At 32.7% G+C, this 16,346-nt stretch overlaps 1 pseudogene; it reads right to left on the reverse strand.

The window, feature by feature from the left end:
- Positions 1-2,630: 2,630 nt before the first annotated feature.
- LOC115854741 (nuclear receptor coactivator 7 pseudogene) lies at positions 2,631-16,117 on the reverse strand (annotated as a pseudogene).
- Positions 16,118-16,346: the final 229 nt, after the last annotated feature.

A 16,346-nucleotide genomic window follows, 5' to 3' on the forward strand; every position in this document is an offset into this window, starting at 1 on the left:
AAATTTTTGAAAATGAATTTCTTTTTTGGAACTTTGTATGTCTGAGGCTTTGTGCTTCTTCTCTGGTAACAGTGAATTTACCCTGCTCCCCAAATCACAGTACCTTAAAACTTAGGGGAAGATGTAAGAGACCTTCAGGTATTTTATGAAACACTAATAGTAGATCATGCAGCTCACATATAACTGTGGATATCGTTTCAAAATGAGGCAGCTCTTGGTTGCTTGGGGATCTTCCCAGAGGACTAACTGATTCATTATTTATATGCTCCTTGGAGGCAGTTATCTCTACCATGTGTCAACAAATTAGAAATCATGGTACAACATTTATCCCTGACTTTAACTGAATTGATCAGTTACATTGCAATGGTCCTGGAAGGCATTCAGCCTGGACTCACTGGTCATAGTAGTTATGGATGATTGCTTGAAACTTGTTCCTTACAGGCAAAGGCAGAATCTGTGCAATCACTAACGCATCTGCTGTGCCTGGACTAATACCTCTAGCCAAGTGGAAATGTCAGTGCTGAAACTTACAGAGTAAGACACCAGGCTTTCTGAGTTAAAGCCTGACTTGTTTGTTCAGCAGTGTCTGGTACCTTGGATGGCATATTTTAGTCAAAAGTTTAGGTTGTTTTCATCAGGCTGCTTGGAATTTTATTGAGAAGAGCCTTAATTAAATATTGTATGGAACAATTGAATGGATTTTGTTACTAGGCTCTCTAGATCAGATTAATCAGAGTGGCCGATAAAGTGGCATCATATTTACTGGAAAATTCATCAGAATTCAAGTAAATGTAGAAATGAGGGGCAAATATTTTGGGGAGTCAATAATCCATAAATCTCTCATGTTTCTGCATGCTTTGTGAGTGAGGCACTGATGGACCTTTTCAATGACATTTGCAGAGGATTTCCTTGGAAGACACAGTTATCACCCTCAAGATCAAAGTGCACACATTCTTAGTGTCCAGTACAATAAAGAAAATGACTCCCTACAGAGCAATAAGTGTAATTATTGACGACTATTTAAAAAATAGCTTTCCTAAACTTAGGTTTAATTTCCTGAAACACAACCCACTTCATGTGGCACACTTTAACCAATGTGACAGTGGGAAATTCTACAGGACAAATTAGCCCATTTATTCAAATAATAAATAGCCTGAAAAAACAATGAATAAAGATAGATGATGCCCTAGAGTAAAAAAAAAAAAGTCAACCAACCGCAATATGTAGATCTTGTTTGATCTCATTTCACAGGAATCAACAATAAAAACACATTTTTGAAACAATTGGTGACACTAGCTATCAGCTCTGTATTGGATAAGATCAAAGAATTATTATTAATTGTGTTTATTGTGGTTACTAAATTAAGGTTGTGTATAAAAAGAAAGTTTTATCTGTTAGAAATACATACTAAGTATTAACACATGAAAGGACATTTTTGGGAATTTTGTTTCAAGTTAAAGAAAATTTAATTAAATTCTTTGCAAAAAAATTGAGGTTTAGCAAAGAAAACAAGGTACATGCAGATAAATAAATACTGTGAATATAATCAAGTAAAAAAATTTGAGTAGTCAAATCCCTAAATTATTCAGCTATAATGGCACATAATTACTTTCAGAATAGCCTACAGTCCGTGGTCTAATCGTCCAATACCTGACCAGTGGTTCTCAATGTGAAGCAATTTTATTCCTCAGACGATATTTGGCAATGTCTGGAGACATTTTTGGTTGTCACAACTGGGGAGGTGCTACTGGCATCTTGTGGGTAGAAGCCAGGGATGTTGATAAATATCCTAAAATGCATAGGACATCCCCTCAAACAAAGAATTATGCAGTTCAAAATGTTAATAGTGCCAAATTTGAGAAATCCTGTACTAGATAATTAAAATAAGGTGGAATTATCCACTGTTATCATGTTTAAATTAGCACCAAGACTGAGAGTAGGAAAAATCTGGATGTGCCAGTATATGGTCAGGCCACTCATGATGGCTGTTCTCTTGCTGTTTGTATGTCCCCTGCTCGACCAGTCCTGCTTCACCTACACCCTACTCATGCAAACATGCTTGACCCAGCCCCTTAGGCCAGATGGCTCCACCTGCTAGTTTATTAAAAGGAAACATTTGCCCTCATTATGATCGTTAAACTGACGGGCTGTGAGGGATGTACCTCAGCTGCTGGTTTCCCTGGTAGTTGATGAGCCAGCCTGATGTCAATTCCCCTTATAAATGGTAGCTTCCTTCTCCCCTGAGTAGCAAAGATGGCTGCCATGTCCTTTCTGCCGTCTGCTGAACATATGTGTAAGATCTCCTGTCTATTAAACCAGTGATGTCTCTGGTGCTGTCTTAAGGCTCTTCCTTCAGTCTTGAGGCTGGGCAACTACAAGGCTTGCAGGCCTGCGAGGTGCAGCCCAGAAGCCAGTTTTAGAAGTCAAGTTCTGGACACTTGCAAATAGCCCAAGCACACCACTGTCATCCTCAGCTGATTCAGGGAAGGATGTGATTCTGCAAGCTGCAATGTAGACAAGGAGGGTTTAAAGTTGATGTGCACTTATCTTCAGTGAATGTGAGCATCTCTCAGTATGTAAGAAGAAACTGCCAGCTTTCCTGGCAGCTTTCCTGGATCCATGGTGATCTTTTATCTTCTGACAACTTCTCTCCAAGGAACAACAAACCAGTACTCTGGTTGCTTTCTTCCTTTGTTGTACTGCTGGATCACAGCTGCAGTGTGAGTAGTAAAGCCTTTTCTCATTGGTTTTCCCGCTTTATAGAAATATGGGTGGAATCTTAATACTCTTCTTTTGGAAGGACATATATTTCCAATGGGTACCTGAATTATCTTTAACAGTCATAACTGAATTTCAGATTTATTATCAATGTGCACCTTAGCAGCTGATATCTGAAGTAGATACCAAAGAGGAATCTAGTAACTTTTTACTCAGATTTTCTTCTGTTAAAGAACCTAGTTGCAGTGAAAGAGACTTTCTCCTTCAGGTTTTATCCGGCTCTTAATTGCCCTCAGTTGAGGGATCACATGCCTGGAGAAAAGAACTACTAAGGGTGATGTATTTTCCCACTGTTTCAATAATTTTTCCATCATTTAATTCTGTCTTCTGCAAGTTTTCACGTATCTGTGACCCTTCTTTGTTCTTATTAAGGTAATATTCGATAAGTTTAACTTTATATCTCCATGTATGTTCAATGTGTTCTCCACCTGGCTTTCTGGGGAACTGAATTGCTTGTCCACTTCCAGCATTATATCATGATTCTCATGGGCTTCTAAATCTAGGGCCCCCTCAGTTCAGCATCACACCCTGTTGCTAAAAAATTCAGAGTTGAGTGTATTTGAATTCCTGTAGCAGAACCAATTTTTTGTGACTTAGCTCCTCGCAGTCAAGAGAAAGGTACTGCTTTGAGGTGTCTTTTTTGGTCTTTCCACTATCAGTTTGAGAAGAAAGTTCTTCTAAGTAAGCAAAGTCATCATCTTCCCCTAAAAAAAGGAATTTTCTTTGCCTATAGATTCAAATGCAGCATGAGTGTCAGAGGTTCTTGCTGACCTTACTCAGTTCCATCTAACACTAAAATGTGGATATGTTGGGGAGGAAACAGTTAAAACAAAATTGGGCAGATATTTCTAGTTGTTGAAACTGGGTGATGAGTATATGAGAATTCATTATGCTATTATCTCTCCCAACAAAACAAATATGGAACTTAGGGTATAGCATTTATGATGAATCCCAGGTCCACTGGGATCTATAGTTGTGTGACCTTAATATTGTTTCTTCAAATTTTCCTCAGCTGAAAGTAGAAATAATATTTATTTGTACCTATTTTATAGAGTTGTAATGAGTTTTAAATGTGTTAATATTTTTAGGCACTTAGTACAATGCCTTGCTATGTATATTACCTAAATAATAAAAGATAAATATTGCTGGATTATAGTAATTATAAAGAATTTTGCCTCACAATTATGTTTAAAGGATTAATTAATAATGCATACTATAGAATAAATACATACCTAATATTAAGCACATGAATGGTAATGCTTTGTAGAGAATCAATTAACAAGATTTATAACCATTCACATACTTGTATTTTTACTCTAGAATGATAATGGGAGCCTTTTAGAGACTTTGATTCTAATTCAAAATCTCCCAGTATTTTCATGACTGCCACTGTATGCACTAAATCTAGGAAGTAGTTTAAAAATTCCCTTTTACTTATATTCAAGTTGAAAAATCATTTCACTTCTCCTCCAGGTCTGAATAAATATAGATCATTTTTATGAGAAAAAAATCCCCAGAAAGCAAAGAAGATATTTTCTTTACTGAAATATACATTCAGAATTGTAGCCCAATGCTTGGCAAATAGATAACGTTCCTTCCATTAACCAAACAAATCAATCAATATTTAAATGAATTACTTAACAGAATTCAAATGTTTCCTGATTCAAGGTAGCACTAGTAAAATTGTCTGCTTCATAAAATTCACCTGTTAACTCATAATACAGACTAGTATTCACAGCAAGAAAATCACATTATCTATTTCCTCTTCTCCCAATAAGTTAAAAGTGGTACTTATATCTACTTCTGCCAGAGAACTGCATTTCCTACTCACTGCTGAATGCCCTTGCCTCAAATATAATTCACAGAATGATGATAATTTACCTTTCTCAATAAGAAATAAATGTTCAGTGGTTTAGAGGAGAGAAAAGTCTCACCTACTTGTTCATTTCAAATGTCTTCCCACAAATTAACCCCAGTTATATTGGCTTTCTCTGAACATGAGAATGTAAATTCCTGGAACAGATATTCCATTTCCCAAACTAAACAGATGTAGTAGTTTTACAACTCAAGTGGCTGTGGTACTTCATTTCACATTTTCTCAATTAGGATAATAAACCCTGGAACAAGTGAATGGTTGTTAAGAGCTACTAGAGAAATTTACATAAAAAAGAAAATATAAAGTAATATCTTTTTTAAATTAATTAATTAATTTACTTTTGGCTGCGTTGGTCTTCTTTGCTGCGTGCGGGCTTTCTCTAGTTGTGGCGAGTGGGGGCTACTCTTCGCTGCAGTGCGTGGGCTTCTCATTGTGGTAGCTTCTCGTTGTGGAGCACGGGCTCTAGGCAAGTGGACTTCAGTAGTTGTGGTACGTGGGCTCAGTAGTTGTGGCTCACGGGCTCTAGAGCGCAGGCTCAGTAGTTGTGGCGCACAGGCTTAGTTGTTCGGCGGCATGTGGGATCTTCCCAGACCAGGGCTTGAAACCGTATCCCCTGCATTGGCAGGCAGATTCTTAACCACTGTGCCACCAGGGAAGTCCCAAATTAATCTTTTTAGAAAGAGCAAGTCTACTTAAGTTATGTAACAAGCACAATGAAACAGTTCTGGGGAAGATTTTGTATGACAAATTTTACATGATTATAATATCAATTCAATTAATAATCTCAAAAATAAATTTATACTACAGAATTAGATAAAAACTTTTTTTAAATTTGAGTATAGTAGACATACAATAATATGTTAGTTTCAGGTGTGCAACATAGTGATTTGACATTTAAATACATCATAAAATGATCACCACAATAAGTCTAGTAACCATGTGTTACAATACAAAGTTATTACAGTATTACTGATTATATATCTTCCGCTGTATATTGCATTCTCATGAAATTTTTTTTTTATAACTGGGAGTTTGTACCTCTTAATCCTTCATCTATTTTACGCATCCCTCATCCCCTCCCCTCTGGCAACTACAAGTTTGAGACTGTTTCTGTTTTGTTTGTGTTTTAGATACACATGTAAGTGAAATCATATGGTATTTGTCTTTCTGTGACTTATTTTACTAAGCATAATACCCTCTAGGTCCATTCATGTTGTCACAAATGGCACGTTTTCATTTTTCTGTGGCTGAGTAATATTCCATTGTATATACATACCACATCTTCTTTATCTATTCATCTATCCATTCATCAATTTGATACCAAATTTTAAAAGTCAACATTTGATCTTATTGTCAATTAATGAATCAGTCCTTTGTTGTAAGCATCTGTACCTGTATAAACTCAGAATGAGTCAGAAGTTTCATTCTGAATTTTAATCATTTGAAATAAAATTAGGAATATTAATATAAATATTAATTACTTCTACATTTATATCTACTTTAAATTACTTAAGATCCAATTTATATTATAAAATTATTTTATAGACAATTTGCTAATGAGAGTGTGAGCTCTCTGACAGCAAGTTCTGTGAGGATATAATGCTGTATATTGTTTTAGAAATATGTATTTTAGAAATAATATGGCCTGGATTCTAATTCTGACTTCATCATTTACATGACTTTAGGAAATGACTTAATCTTTCTGAGTCTTAGCTTTCTAATTTTATAAGTGAGGATAATATCCATAAAATATAAATACACATAGAATTTAGAAAATGATTGAAAGGCACCTAATTATGAAGCACATATAATCCTGCTAAAACCTGCCAAAATAACACAAAACAAACAAAAATTACAAGCTAAAACATAATAAACTGTGAGTGAAGTAGTCATTGCTCTAGTTATATTTATATCTAGTTATGTTTATATCTTAAAAGAACAAATTCCTGGTAAAAAGAACAGGGATTATACATTTCTGTAATGCACAATGGGTTGATATGTTAACTGCCATAACTTTTCTAGAAAGAAGATATGATACATGAGGTTTATAATTCTCACTTATGAAAAAAGATGTTAATTTCTAAATAAAATACTTTGAGAACACATTAAACATATACTAAAATGCCTTTTTTGAAATTCAAATAAAGGAAAAAGCAAGAAAAGAGAACTAGATAAAATAATAGACAAGTACACAACAAATTAAGAAGTGATATATTCAATCCAACAATATTAATTAGATTAAATGTTAATGGACAAACTACTTCAACTAAAAGGCAAAGATTGTCAGAAGGGAATAAAACTGTAAACAGGTAAAACCCCTGCCCCAACTAGTTTTCTATACAGATATGCATATGGTTAGTTAACAACACTTGGTGAAGAGTCTTATTTCATACTGAATTACCTGTCTACATTTGTCCAACCTTGTTTTTTTTCCTCAGGGTTGTTTTGGCTATATTAGGTTATTTGACTCTGCATAAAAATTTTAAAGTCAACCTGTTGACTTATAAAACCTAGGATGTTGATATGCAATCACAGATCAAGTTGGGCAGAGTTGCAGTTTAACAATATCAAATCCTTCAATCCATTAACACCAGGTCTCCGTTTATCACATTTTCTTTAATTTCTCTTTGCAGTGCTTTGTAGTTCCCTGCTCTAAGCATATGTGACTAAATGTATTCTTTAGTATTTTAATTTTGATGCTACTTGGTTGGGTTTTTTTTTTTTTTTTGAGTATTCTGAATTACAAATGGCATTTATAATTGATCTTGTGTCCTGTGACCTTGCTAAAATTACTTGATAAAGTAACTGTTCTAATAGAGTTTTCTATATCTTTTAGGGTTTGTACCTATAATATTAATACAATAAAATACCTATAATAAAGACAGGTTTATTTCCATTCTAATCTTTGTTATTTATTTGTGCTTCTTCCCTTATTTTACTATCCATTATTCCTGTTGAATATTGTAGTAAATTATGTAATAAAATAAAGATGTATTATATTATAAATAAATTGTAGTATAAATATACAATGAATATTATCTATAATATATATTTAAATTACATTTTAAATAAAAATACAAAGAACATAAAAATGATCGACACACTTAAACAGACACTTCTAAAAGGAAAATATGCACATGGCCAAGAAGCATATGGAAAAGTACTCAACAATAATACTCATCAGAAAAAATGCAAATTTTGCCATAATGAAGTACTACTCTATGTTACTAGAATGACTATTATTAAAAATACTAAAACCTCAAATGTACACCAAACTCTCTTACATTACTGGCAAAAGTATAAAATTAACCACTTTGTAAAAATTATTTGATAGTTTTTGTAAACATACATCTATGAGCTAGGAGTTCCACTCATGTTTATCCAAGTGAAATAAAAATATATTCACAAATTACTTCTAAAATCATATGCATAGAAGTTTTCTTCATAGTGGACAAAAAAAGGAAATATTCCATATTAAAAGGGTTGAATAGATAAATATATTGTAAAATAACCATACAATGGAATACTTTCAGCAATTAAAAGAAGTGAACAACCATTATATGCAGGGAAAATTTGACTCTCACAAAAATCATGCTGTTCTTACATAGTTTTTACCCTCTGATTTGATTAGTGTGAATTTTCAGAATAGGCAAAATTTACGTAACCAAAATTGGAATAGTGTCTTCCTGCTGAGTAGTAGATGTACTGCAAAGTGGCAAGAGGGAACTTTCTGGTGAAGAATTTTTTACGTCTTAATATGGATATGAGTTATATGGGTACATTCATTTGTCTGAACTCATTAAACTATATACTTAAGATGTGTATCTTCCTGTATATTTATTATACTTAAATAGAAAAAGATTTTTAAAAACAGATAGGGAGAGAAACTGTGTATATATATGTAGATATATAAAATTATACCTAAGTAAATGAATAGAAATATATGTATAGACCTTGTTTTACTATATTACTTATAGTTTACTACAGTATTGTTCAATAATGTACTACTATTAAATTGAAGTTAAACTGTCTTATTTGACAAATCAACCAAAAATATTTTTTGTAAAAAAAAAGTGACAAATCTCAAATTATGGACATTTTAGGGTAAATTAAGATTTTTGGTAAATTTGTTTGCTTAAAATCAATACTGAATTTATGCTAATAAAACTTATCTCTAGAGATATATACAGAAGTTTTTATAGGTATATGTCTTGAATTTGAAAGAAAAGAAAAATGGTGTTGGTGGATGAAATAAAGAAAACAAGATAAGCAAAGTGATACCTTTTGAAGTGCTACACGTGGGTTCATTTGTAATACTTTCTCTTTGGGGTACATTTGAAATTTGCCTAATAAAAGCATGTTTCTATGTGGTTTTTTTTAGTTTTGATATCATAGGAAAATTTTCTCCACTATAAGATTTCAAATGTCTCCCATGATTTATTCTAGTTAAATACTTTTTTAAAAAATGTTACTTTTCATCAATACCTATTCATTGTAGAGCAATTAGAAACTATAGATAGACCAGAGGAAGAGGATAAGCATGCATGATCAAACTATTAGAGATAAGGACAATGTTAATGATTTTCACTTAAATAAATATGTCTTAATTGAAGAAATGACACAAAAACAATCTCTAAATGCATCTTACCATATTAAAGGCTGTGGTACATTCGACTATAAAGAACACTGATTAACTTTGCCTGGTTACATGTGTGTTTAAGTGTGTGTGTATTTTTTTCTGGCATGGGTGTGAATGCCCAAGAGTTTACGCAGAAGAATTAGGCAAAACTTGTTACAATTTTTATAACTCAGTTTCAGATACTATCCATTTACATTTTCATATAATTTTACCTTTTGATATAATAAAATAGCTTCATATTCAGCATTTATGAATTTTTTGACAAATGAATGTTAAAATTTATGAAATGCCATTTTGGTATATTTTGAATTGATTGTAAGGCTTTCTGATGTTAAGCTATTTTAACTGAATTGAATAATCAACCAAGAAAGTGAAAATACTAGCAAACAAAAAAGAAAGGAATAAGAGAAATTAATACTAAAATGTATAATATCAATTAAAAAGTATAATTGTTTTAAAATAATTGTAATGGATGTTTTTATAAAGTATTGACATAGGAAGCATTGGAAGGTAATTTTTTTAGAAGTTATAAAGCATAAATGTACTCTATTACAACAGAGAAAATGAACATGCTGGAAATAATTTAGACAAAATCAATAAATACAGTTCAGTTAACAACTCTATAGCACAGCATTTAAAAACAAATCAAATGCCTGGATATAAAGGTGGCTTTTGTTATAGTTTAGTCTGAGTGTGTGTGGAGTCACAATATGTATAGAGATTGTGGCCCATAAAATTGATTGAGATTGTCTTTGAACAAACTTTTATTGGTAAATATTTCATTGGTGTAAAAAATGTAGTTATAAAGAAGGTGAAAAAGATAATAGAAAGTGTATTATCCCTTCAATAAATTAACCATATTATATCATTAAATAAACACTATCTTTGTATAGGTTTTGCCCACTTGATCTGCTAAAGATGGGAAAGAACATCAAAATGTAATAATTGCTTTTTTACTTCTGTCTACTTATATTTGCATTTCCTAACAGTTTTACACAAAGTATTTTTATGACTTTGCAAAAATTTTCATTACAATTATATTTTGATCATGAATTTCACCCTTTCATCCAAGGTATAATTTAATGTTCATTATCTTGAGTTCTATTTTATGCAGTATTACTATGGATTTGGAGGGCTCTTTTTATTTACATTAGTTAGACATGCCTTTGATCAACCTTTTGTTTTTAATATTTTTTGTATATTTTTCTTGAGGTATACCCTATATCTACAGCATAGGCTATATTGCATGTTTGAAAACTTAGGAAATACATTTTTAGCAAGAAATTTTAATGCATTTAATTTGTTTTTATGAGCTATATTTGTTTATAATGTCATCTTGTTAAAATTTTTATATTTCTTACCCTCTTAGATTTCTTGCTTTTATTTTTGGTTGTATTATTATATATTTAGTGTGCTTTTTCTAGTTGTCAAAGTAAAGATTTAACAGTATCTTTAAAGACTGAAGCCCTCCATTTAAAGCAAAGCTTAAATAAGCTCTTTCTTAGCTCTCCCCCAATTTCCTTCAGTTTTCAGTAATTGTTGATATTATCTGGCCTTTAAAAGCTAGACTTCACATTTATACGTACTTTCTCCTTTCAAAAAAACTTATATTGCATTTGCTAATAATATGGTCAGAAATTATTCTACTTTTTTTTTAATTTAATAGTGTTTATCTGTTAATCCCATAGTCCCAGTTATCCCTCCCTCTCCCTTCCCCTTTGGTAACCATAAGTTTGTTTTCTATGTCTGAGTCTGTTTCTGTTTTATAAATAACTTCACTTGCATTATTTTTTAGATTCCACATGTAAGTGATATTATATGAAATTTGTCTTTCTCTGTCTGACTTCACTTAGTATGATAAACTCTAGCTCCATCCATGTTGCTGCAAATGGCATTATTTCATTCTTTTTATAGTTGAGTAATATACATAATACTGCATCTTTATCCATTCATCTATTTGATGGTCACTTAGGTTGCTTCCATATTTTGGCGATTATAAATAGTGCCGCCTCGAACTTTGTTGTGCATGTATCTTTTCAAATCAGAGCTTTTATCTTTTCTGGGTATATGCTCAGGAATGGGATCGCTGGATCATAGGGTAACTCTATTTTTAGTTTTTTAAGGAACATCCGTACTGTTCTCCATAGTGGTTTCACCAATTTACATTCCCACCAGTAGTGTAGGAAGGTTCCCTTTTCTCCACACCCTCTCCAGCATTTATTTGTAGATTTTTTGATGATGGCCATTCTGACCTGTGTGTGGTAATACCTCATTGTAGTTTTGGTTTGCATTTCTCTAATAATTAGTGATGTGGTGCATCTTTTCACGTACCTGTTGGTCATCTGTATGTCTTCTTTGGAGAAATGTCTATTTAGGTGTTCTGCCTATTTTTTGATTGGGTTGTTTGGTTTTTTTGTTGTTATTGAGTTGTATGAGCTGTTTGTATATTTTGGAGATTAAGCCCTTATTAGTCCCATCGTTTGCAAATATTTCCTCCCAGTCCTTAGATTGTCTTTTCATTTTATTTATGGTTTCCTTTGTTGTGCAAAACCTTATAAGTTTGATTAGGTCCCATTTGTTTATTTTTGCTTTTATTTATATTGCTTTAGGGGACTGACCTAAAAAATGTTGCTAAGATTTATATCAGAGAATGTTTTGCCTATGTTCTCTTCTAGGAGTTTTATGGTTGTCATGTCTTAAGTCTTTAAGCCATTTTGAGTTATTTTTGTGAATGGTGTGAGGGAATGTTCTAACTTCATTGAATTACATGTGGTTATCCAGCATTCCTAACACTACTTGCTAAAGAGACCACTTTTTGTGTATTTAATTTGTAATCCTTACAATGGGTCTCATCATAAAATGATACCCTTTTTTGGTTATTAATATTCAAGTTTTCTATGTTACTTGGAAACCACCCTCAAATAATTTTTAGAAGAATAAATACATCAAATGTTTTTTGAAATCTTACTTATCTGATGTTCTTTCTGTGACATTTGTAATGAAAATAGCTGGGTATAAAAATAGTCTGTGATACACATTTGTTCATTGCAGTATATATGTTGTCTTGCTAACAATTTTTATTTAAATTTGTAAAACATGTTTTGGTCATTTCTGAGTTTTGTTTCTTTACATATATATTTGCGTTCAGTACGCTCTTTCTTTATCTTTATAGTAGAATCATAGTATGCATGGAAGTGTACATTTTTTTAGAATATCATTTGGAGTTTTTCTGGTTTATCATTCTACTTTTACTTTGTTACATTTCTTTTACTTGCCTTCGTTTATTCTTCAGGAATATCAATTAACAATTTACTGTATATCCATTTCCTGAATTACGCATATAAACTTTCCTCAAAGTTTTTTTTTTCAACTCTCTTGAATTTATTTGCATTTTTGGATGTTTTCAAATCTGTTTCTACCTCATTGATTTGATTTTCTTTAATGTCAAATTGGCTTCTTAGTTAAGGGTTTAACTATTTGATTACACTATTGTGATTTAGTAGATGCACTCTTATGTTTTTTTTTCTTATTCATATTTCATTCTACTGCCATCTCATCTCACCCTTTTTCACTTTTGGACTGTTTTTTACTGATGATATTTTCTTGTGTTCTTATTTCATGAAGAATGTGTCTTTTTTATGCTCAAGACAGTGACAAACTTTTTTTCTGAAATTTGAAAAGTGAGGACCCTAAATTATGTCTTTATTTCAGATGTAGCCACTTGTGGTATTCACTTTCCCTTCTGCTATATTTTTAGTGGATATATTTTCAGATTTTTTTACTTAATAAGGTGGTTTTGGCTTATAATTTATGGTTATGTACTTATGTCCTCTTGAAAGTATTATTTTTGACAATTAAAAAGAAATCCTGGGGCTTCCCTGGTGGCGCAGTGGTTGAGAGTCTGCCTGCCGATGCAGGGGACGCGGGTTCGTGCCCCGGTCCGGGAAGATCCCACATGCCGCGGAGCGGCTGGCCCCTTGAGCCATGGCTGCTGGGCCTGCGCGTCCAGAGCCTGTGCTCTGCAACGTGATAGGCCACAACAGTGAGAGGCCCGCATACCGCAAAAAAAAAAAAGAAATCCTTTTCTTATATGTGAAGCTACAGTTCAAGTTGATATGTTTACCATATCATGCTTTAGATATTTATTGACTTTCTCCAGAAACTTCCTTGTACTCCTCTACTTGGTTCTCTTCATAATTTTAAATAATGTGTAAACTAAAGTTCTCCAGAATGCATAATTAATAGTATGCTTTTGTCTTCAACTCTTTCTCCAGTGGTGTATTTGATAAACTATTCCTCCAACAATAGAATCAATGGTTTCCCTCAATTCATTTTTAGCACTTCCTCCCTATTCCTTTCTTTATGCATAAATATATCCTGTTATTTCTCACTCTAAAAAGCCATTAAAAGATGATATCCAAGAAGTACTGATGGCTCACAGAGGCCCCAGAACAAAATCCTAAGAGGCGGGTTGAAAGTTGTCCAGTTTTCTGATTGTTACATGCTCTGATTCTCTAACACAGAAAACAGATGGTGTAGGGAACTGCATAATTCTTGTAACATTTTTTTAGGTATATTCTATATTATATTTTTAAATGGGTGTTTTAGGCAAAGAGTTGAAGCTTAAATATACTTGAAAAAAATCTGGCTCCATCTGTCTTTAATAAGTGTTGGTACATCCACAATTCAGGCATTCAATTGTCTGAGTCTAGTTTGGAGAGTACACCAATGTGTTTATGGTTATCTTACTGAAAATTTTGTATAGACAATATTTTCAGCTTTTAGCCATATTATTTTGAATTAGATGTATTACTTATTTAATCAGAGAAAAATACATTTGCCCCAGTCTTCTTATAATCTGTTAGAGTAATCATAAATTAGTTGAAACTTTTAGAGGGCAATTTGATGATATCTATTATGTTCTAAATGTTACATATTTGCTGTCCAAATAATTTAACCTAAGAAAATTTATAGAGATATGTTCAAAAAAGTGTGCAGTAATTATATGTTCATTAGTCTTTGTAGCATTACTTGAAATTGAAATAAACCTGGAAAAAGTTGAAATGTTTATCAGCTGAGGGTTGTTTAAATATTAAGCATACCTTGAATAGAATGAGGTGCATCTAATTGTATTGGTTTATAAATTCCTCAAAATTCTATTTTAAAGCAAGTTTTTGGAGGATATGAATAATATTTTCCATTTATATACATAAAGGCTATAAGATTATGCACATATTAATATTTTATAGTCTTTATAAAATATGTGTGTTTCTGTGTTAATTTGTTTAACTCAGATGTATAACTGGAGGATTGTGAAGAAGCAAGGAGAATGTTATACTCTTATGTATATATATTATTTTGTTTTATTTTTTAAGCAGATTTATTTTCATAAATTATAAAATAGTTAAGGAAAAAAGCAAAAGGAGATTTTTTAAGTAATCCTATTTCAAAATATAAAACAAATATGATGTGCATGATTAGAGATTTGTAATCTATAGCATACTATAAAAAAGTTATAATTATATTTTGTTTGTGAATCCCACAGGACAACACTTAAGCACAGGATTTTTTACATATCAGATAGTGTGCTTTTGTAATATACATATTTATGAGGTAAACATGATTCTTTTTTTATAATCATTTAACTCTTACTTATTTTGAAAAATTATTTACAGCCAGAGAAATTCTGCTTGAAGCATATCATTTTACTTGTGTTTCAGTTACTCTTTTACTCTTAAAAACAATAATATATTAGCTTTTGAAACAACATATGGAAGAATGTCCTTTGCATAGTCTTAATAGGAAACAGCTATATTTCAGTTAATTATCAGACTATTCTAATTTTTATGCCTTTTCATGTACTGTTTTTAATAAAAAATAATGCTTTAGGGACATCCCTAGTAGCGCTGTGGTTAAGAATACACCTGCAAATGCAGGGGACATGGGTTCGATCCCTGTTCCAGGATGATCCCACATGCCATGGAGCAACTAAGCCCGTGAGCCACAACTATGGACCCTGCCCTCTAGAGCCCACAAGCCACAACTACTGAGCCCACATGCCATAACTACCAAAGCTCATGCGCCTAGAGCCCATGCTCAACAAGAGAAGCCACCACAATGAGAAGCCCGTGCACTGCAACGAAGAGTAGCCCCCGCTCGCAGCAACTAGCAAAAGCCCGTGTGCAGCAACGAAGACCCAGCACAGCCAAAAATAAATAAATAAAAATAATGCTTTAAAATATCATAATGATGAGTAGATAGATTTACCGTTTTGAAAATAACAAATCTGACTTTATTTTTTATATTTTCATTTAACATTGCCATATTGATTGAAAAGAATTGTGGCAGAATGCCCTGGCAGGTAGCAACCATCTGTGTTAGCATCAACATGTCCAAACCAGAAGGCATATATGTTCATAAAGGTAAGATACTGAATTAAGAATGACTTTTACAGTCTTTTAAACAATAAGGAACTATGGATATACGTATGTAGCACAAAATTGATGAATATGCAGAGTTCATAGACTGGTTGAAAGTAGGCCATCTCTTATTAACCAGTGGACAATTTAATCTTTAAGAATTAGTTGAGAACTTACAGTATACTATTAAAAATATCTAATCTACGTTGACAAAAGGCTTATGAGCTTTGATAGCTGGCTAGGAACACACCTTTTGAACAAACATCCTGGGCTTTCCGTTAGCCTCTTCCTGCCTTTCATCCTCTGAACGTCATCCAAAGCCTGACTATTATTTCCTTTATATCCACCAACTGTCCCTCCATTGCTCCTGTGCGTTTCACTGACAGGACTCCTGAGGAGACGCATCACTGAGTGCCCGAGTGGTTTGATTGCAGGTTTTTTTCTCTGTAAAAAATCTCTCTAAAATTTAACGTTTGTTTTTTTTATGGAAAAGATAATGGAAACATAACTGGCACAGTGGTTTTTTATTAATTAATTAATTTGTTTTTTCTGTGTTGGGTCTTCGTTTCTGTGCGAGGGCTTTCTCTAGTTGTGGCAAGCGGGGGCCACTCTTCATCGCGGTGCACGGGCCTCT

This window comes from Globicephala melas, chromosome 14, assembly GCF_963455315.2.
Source record: "Globicephala melas chromosome 14, mGloMel1.2, whole genome shotgun sequence".
Classification (NCBI taxonomy): Eukaryota; Metazoa; Chordata; class Mammalia; order Artiodactyla; family Delphinidae; genus Globicephala; species Globicephala melas.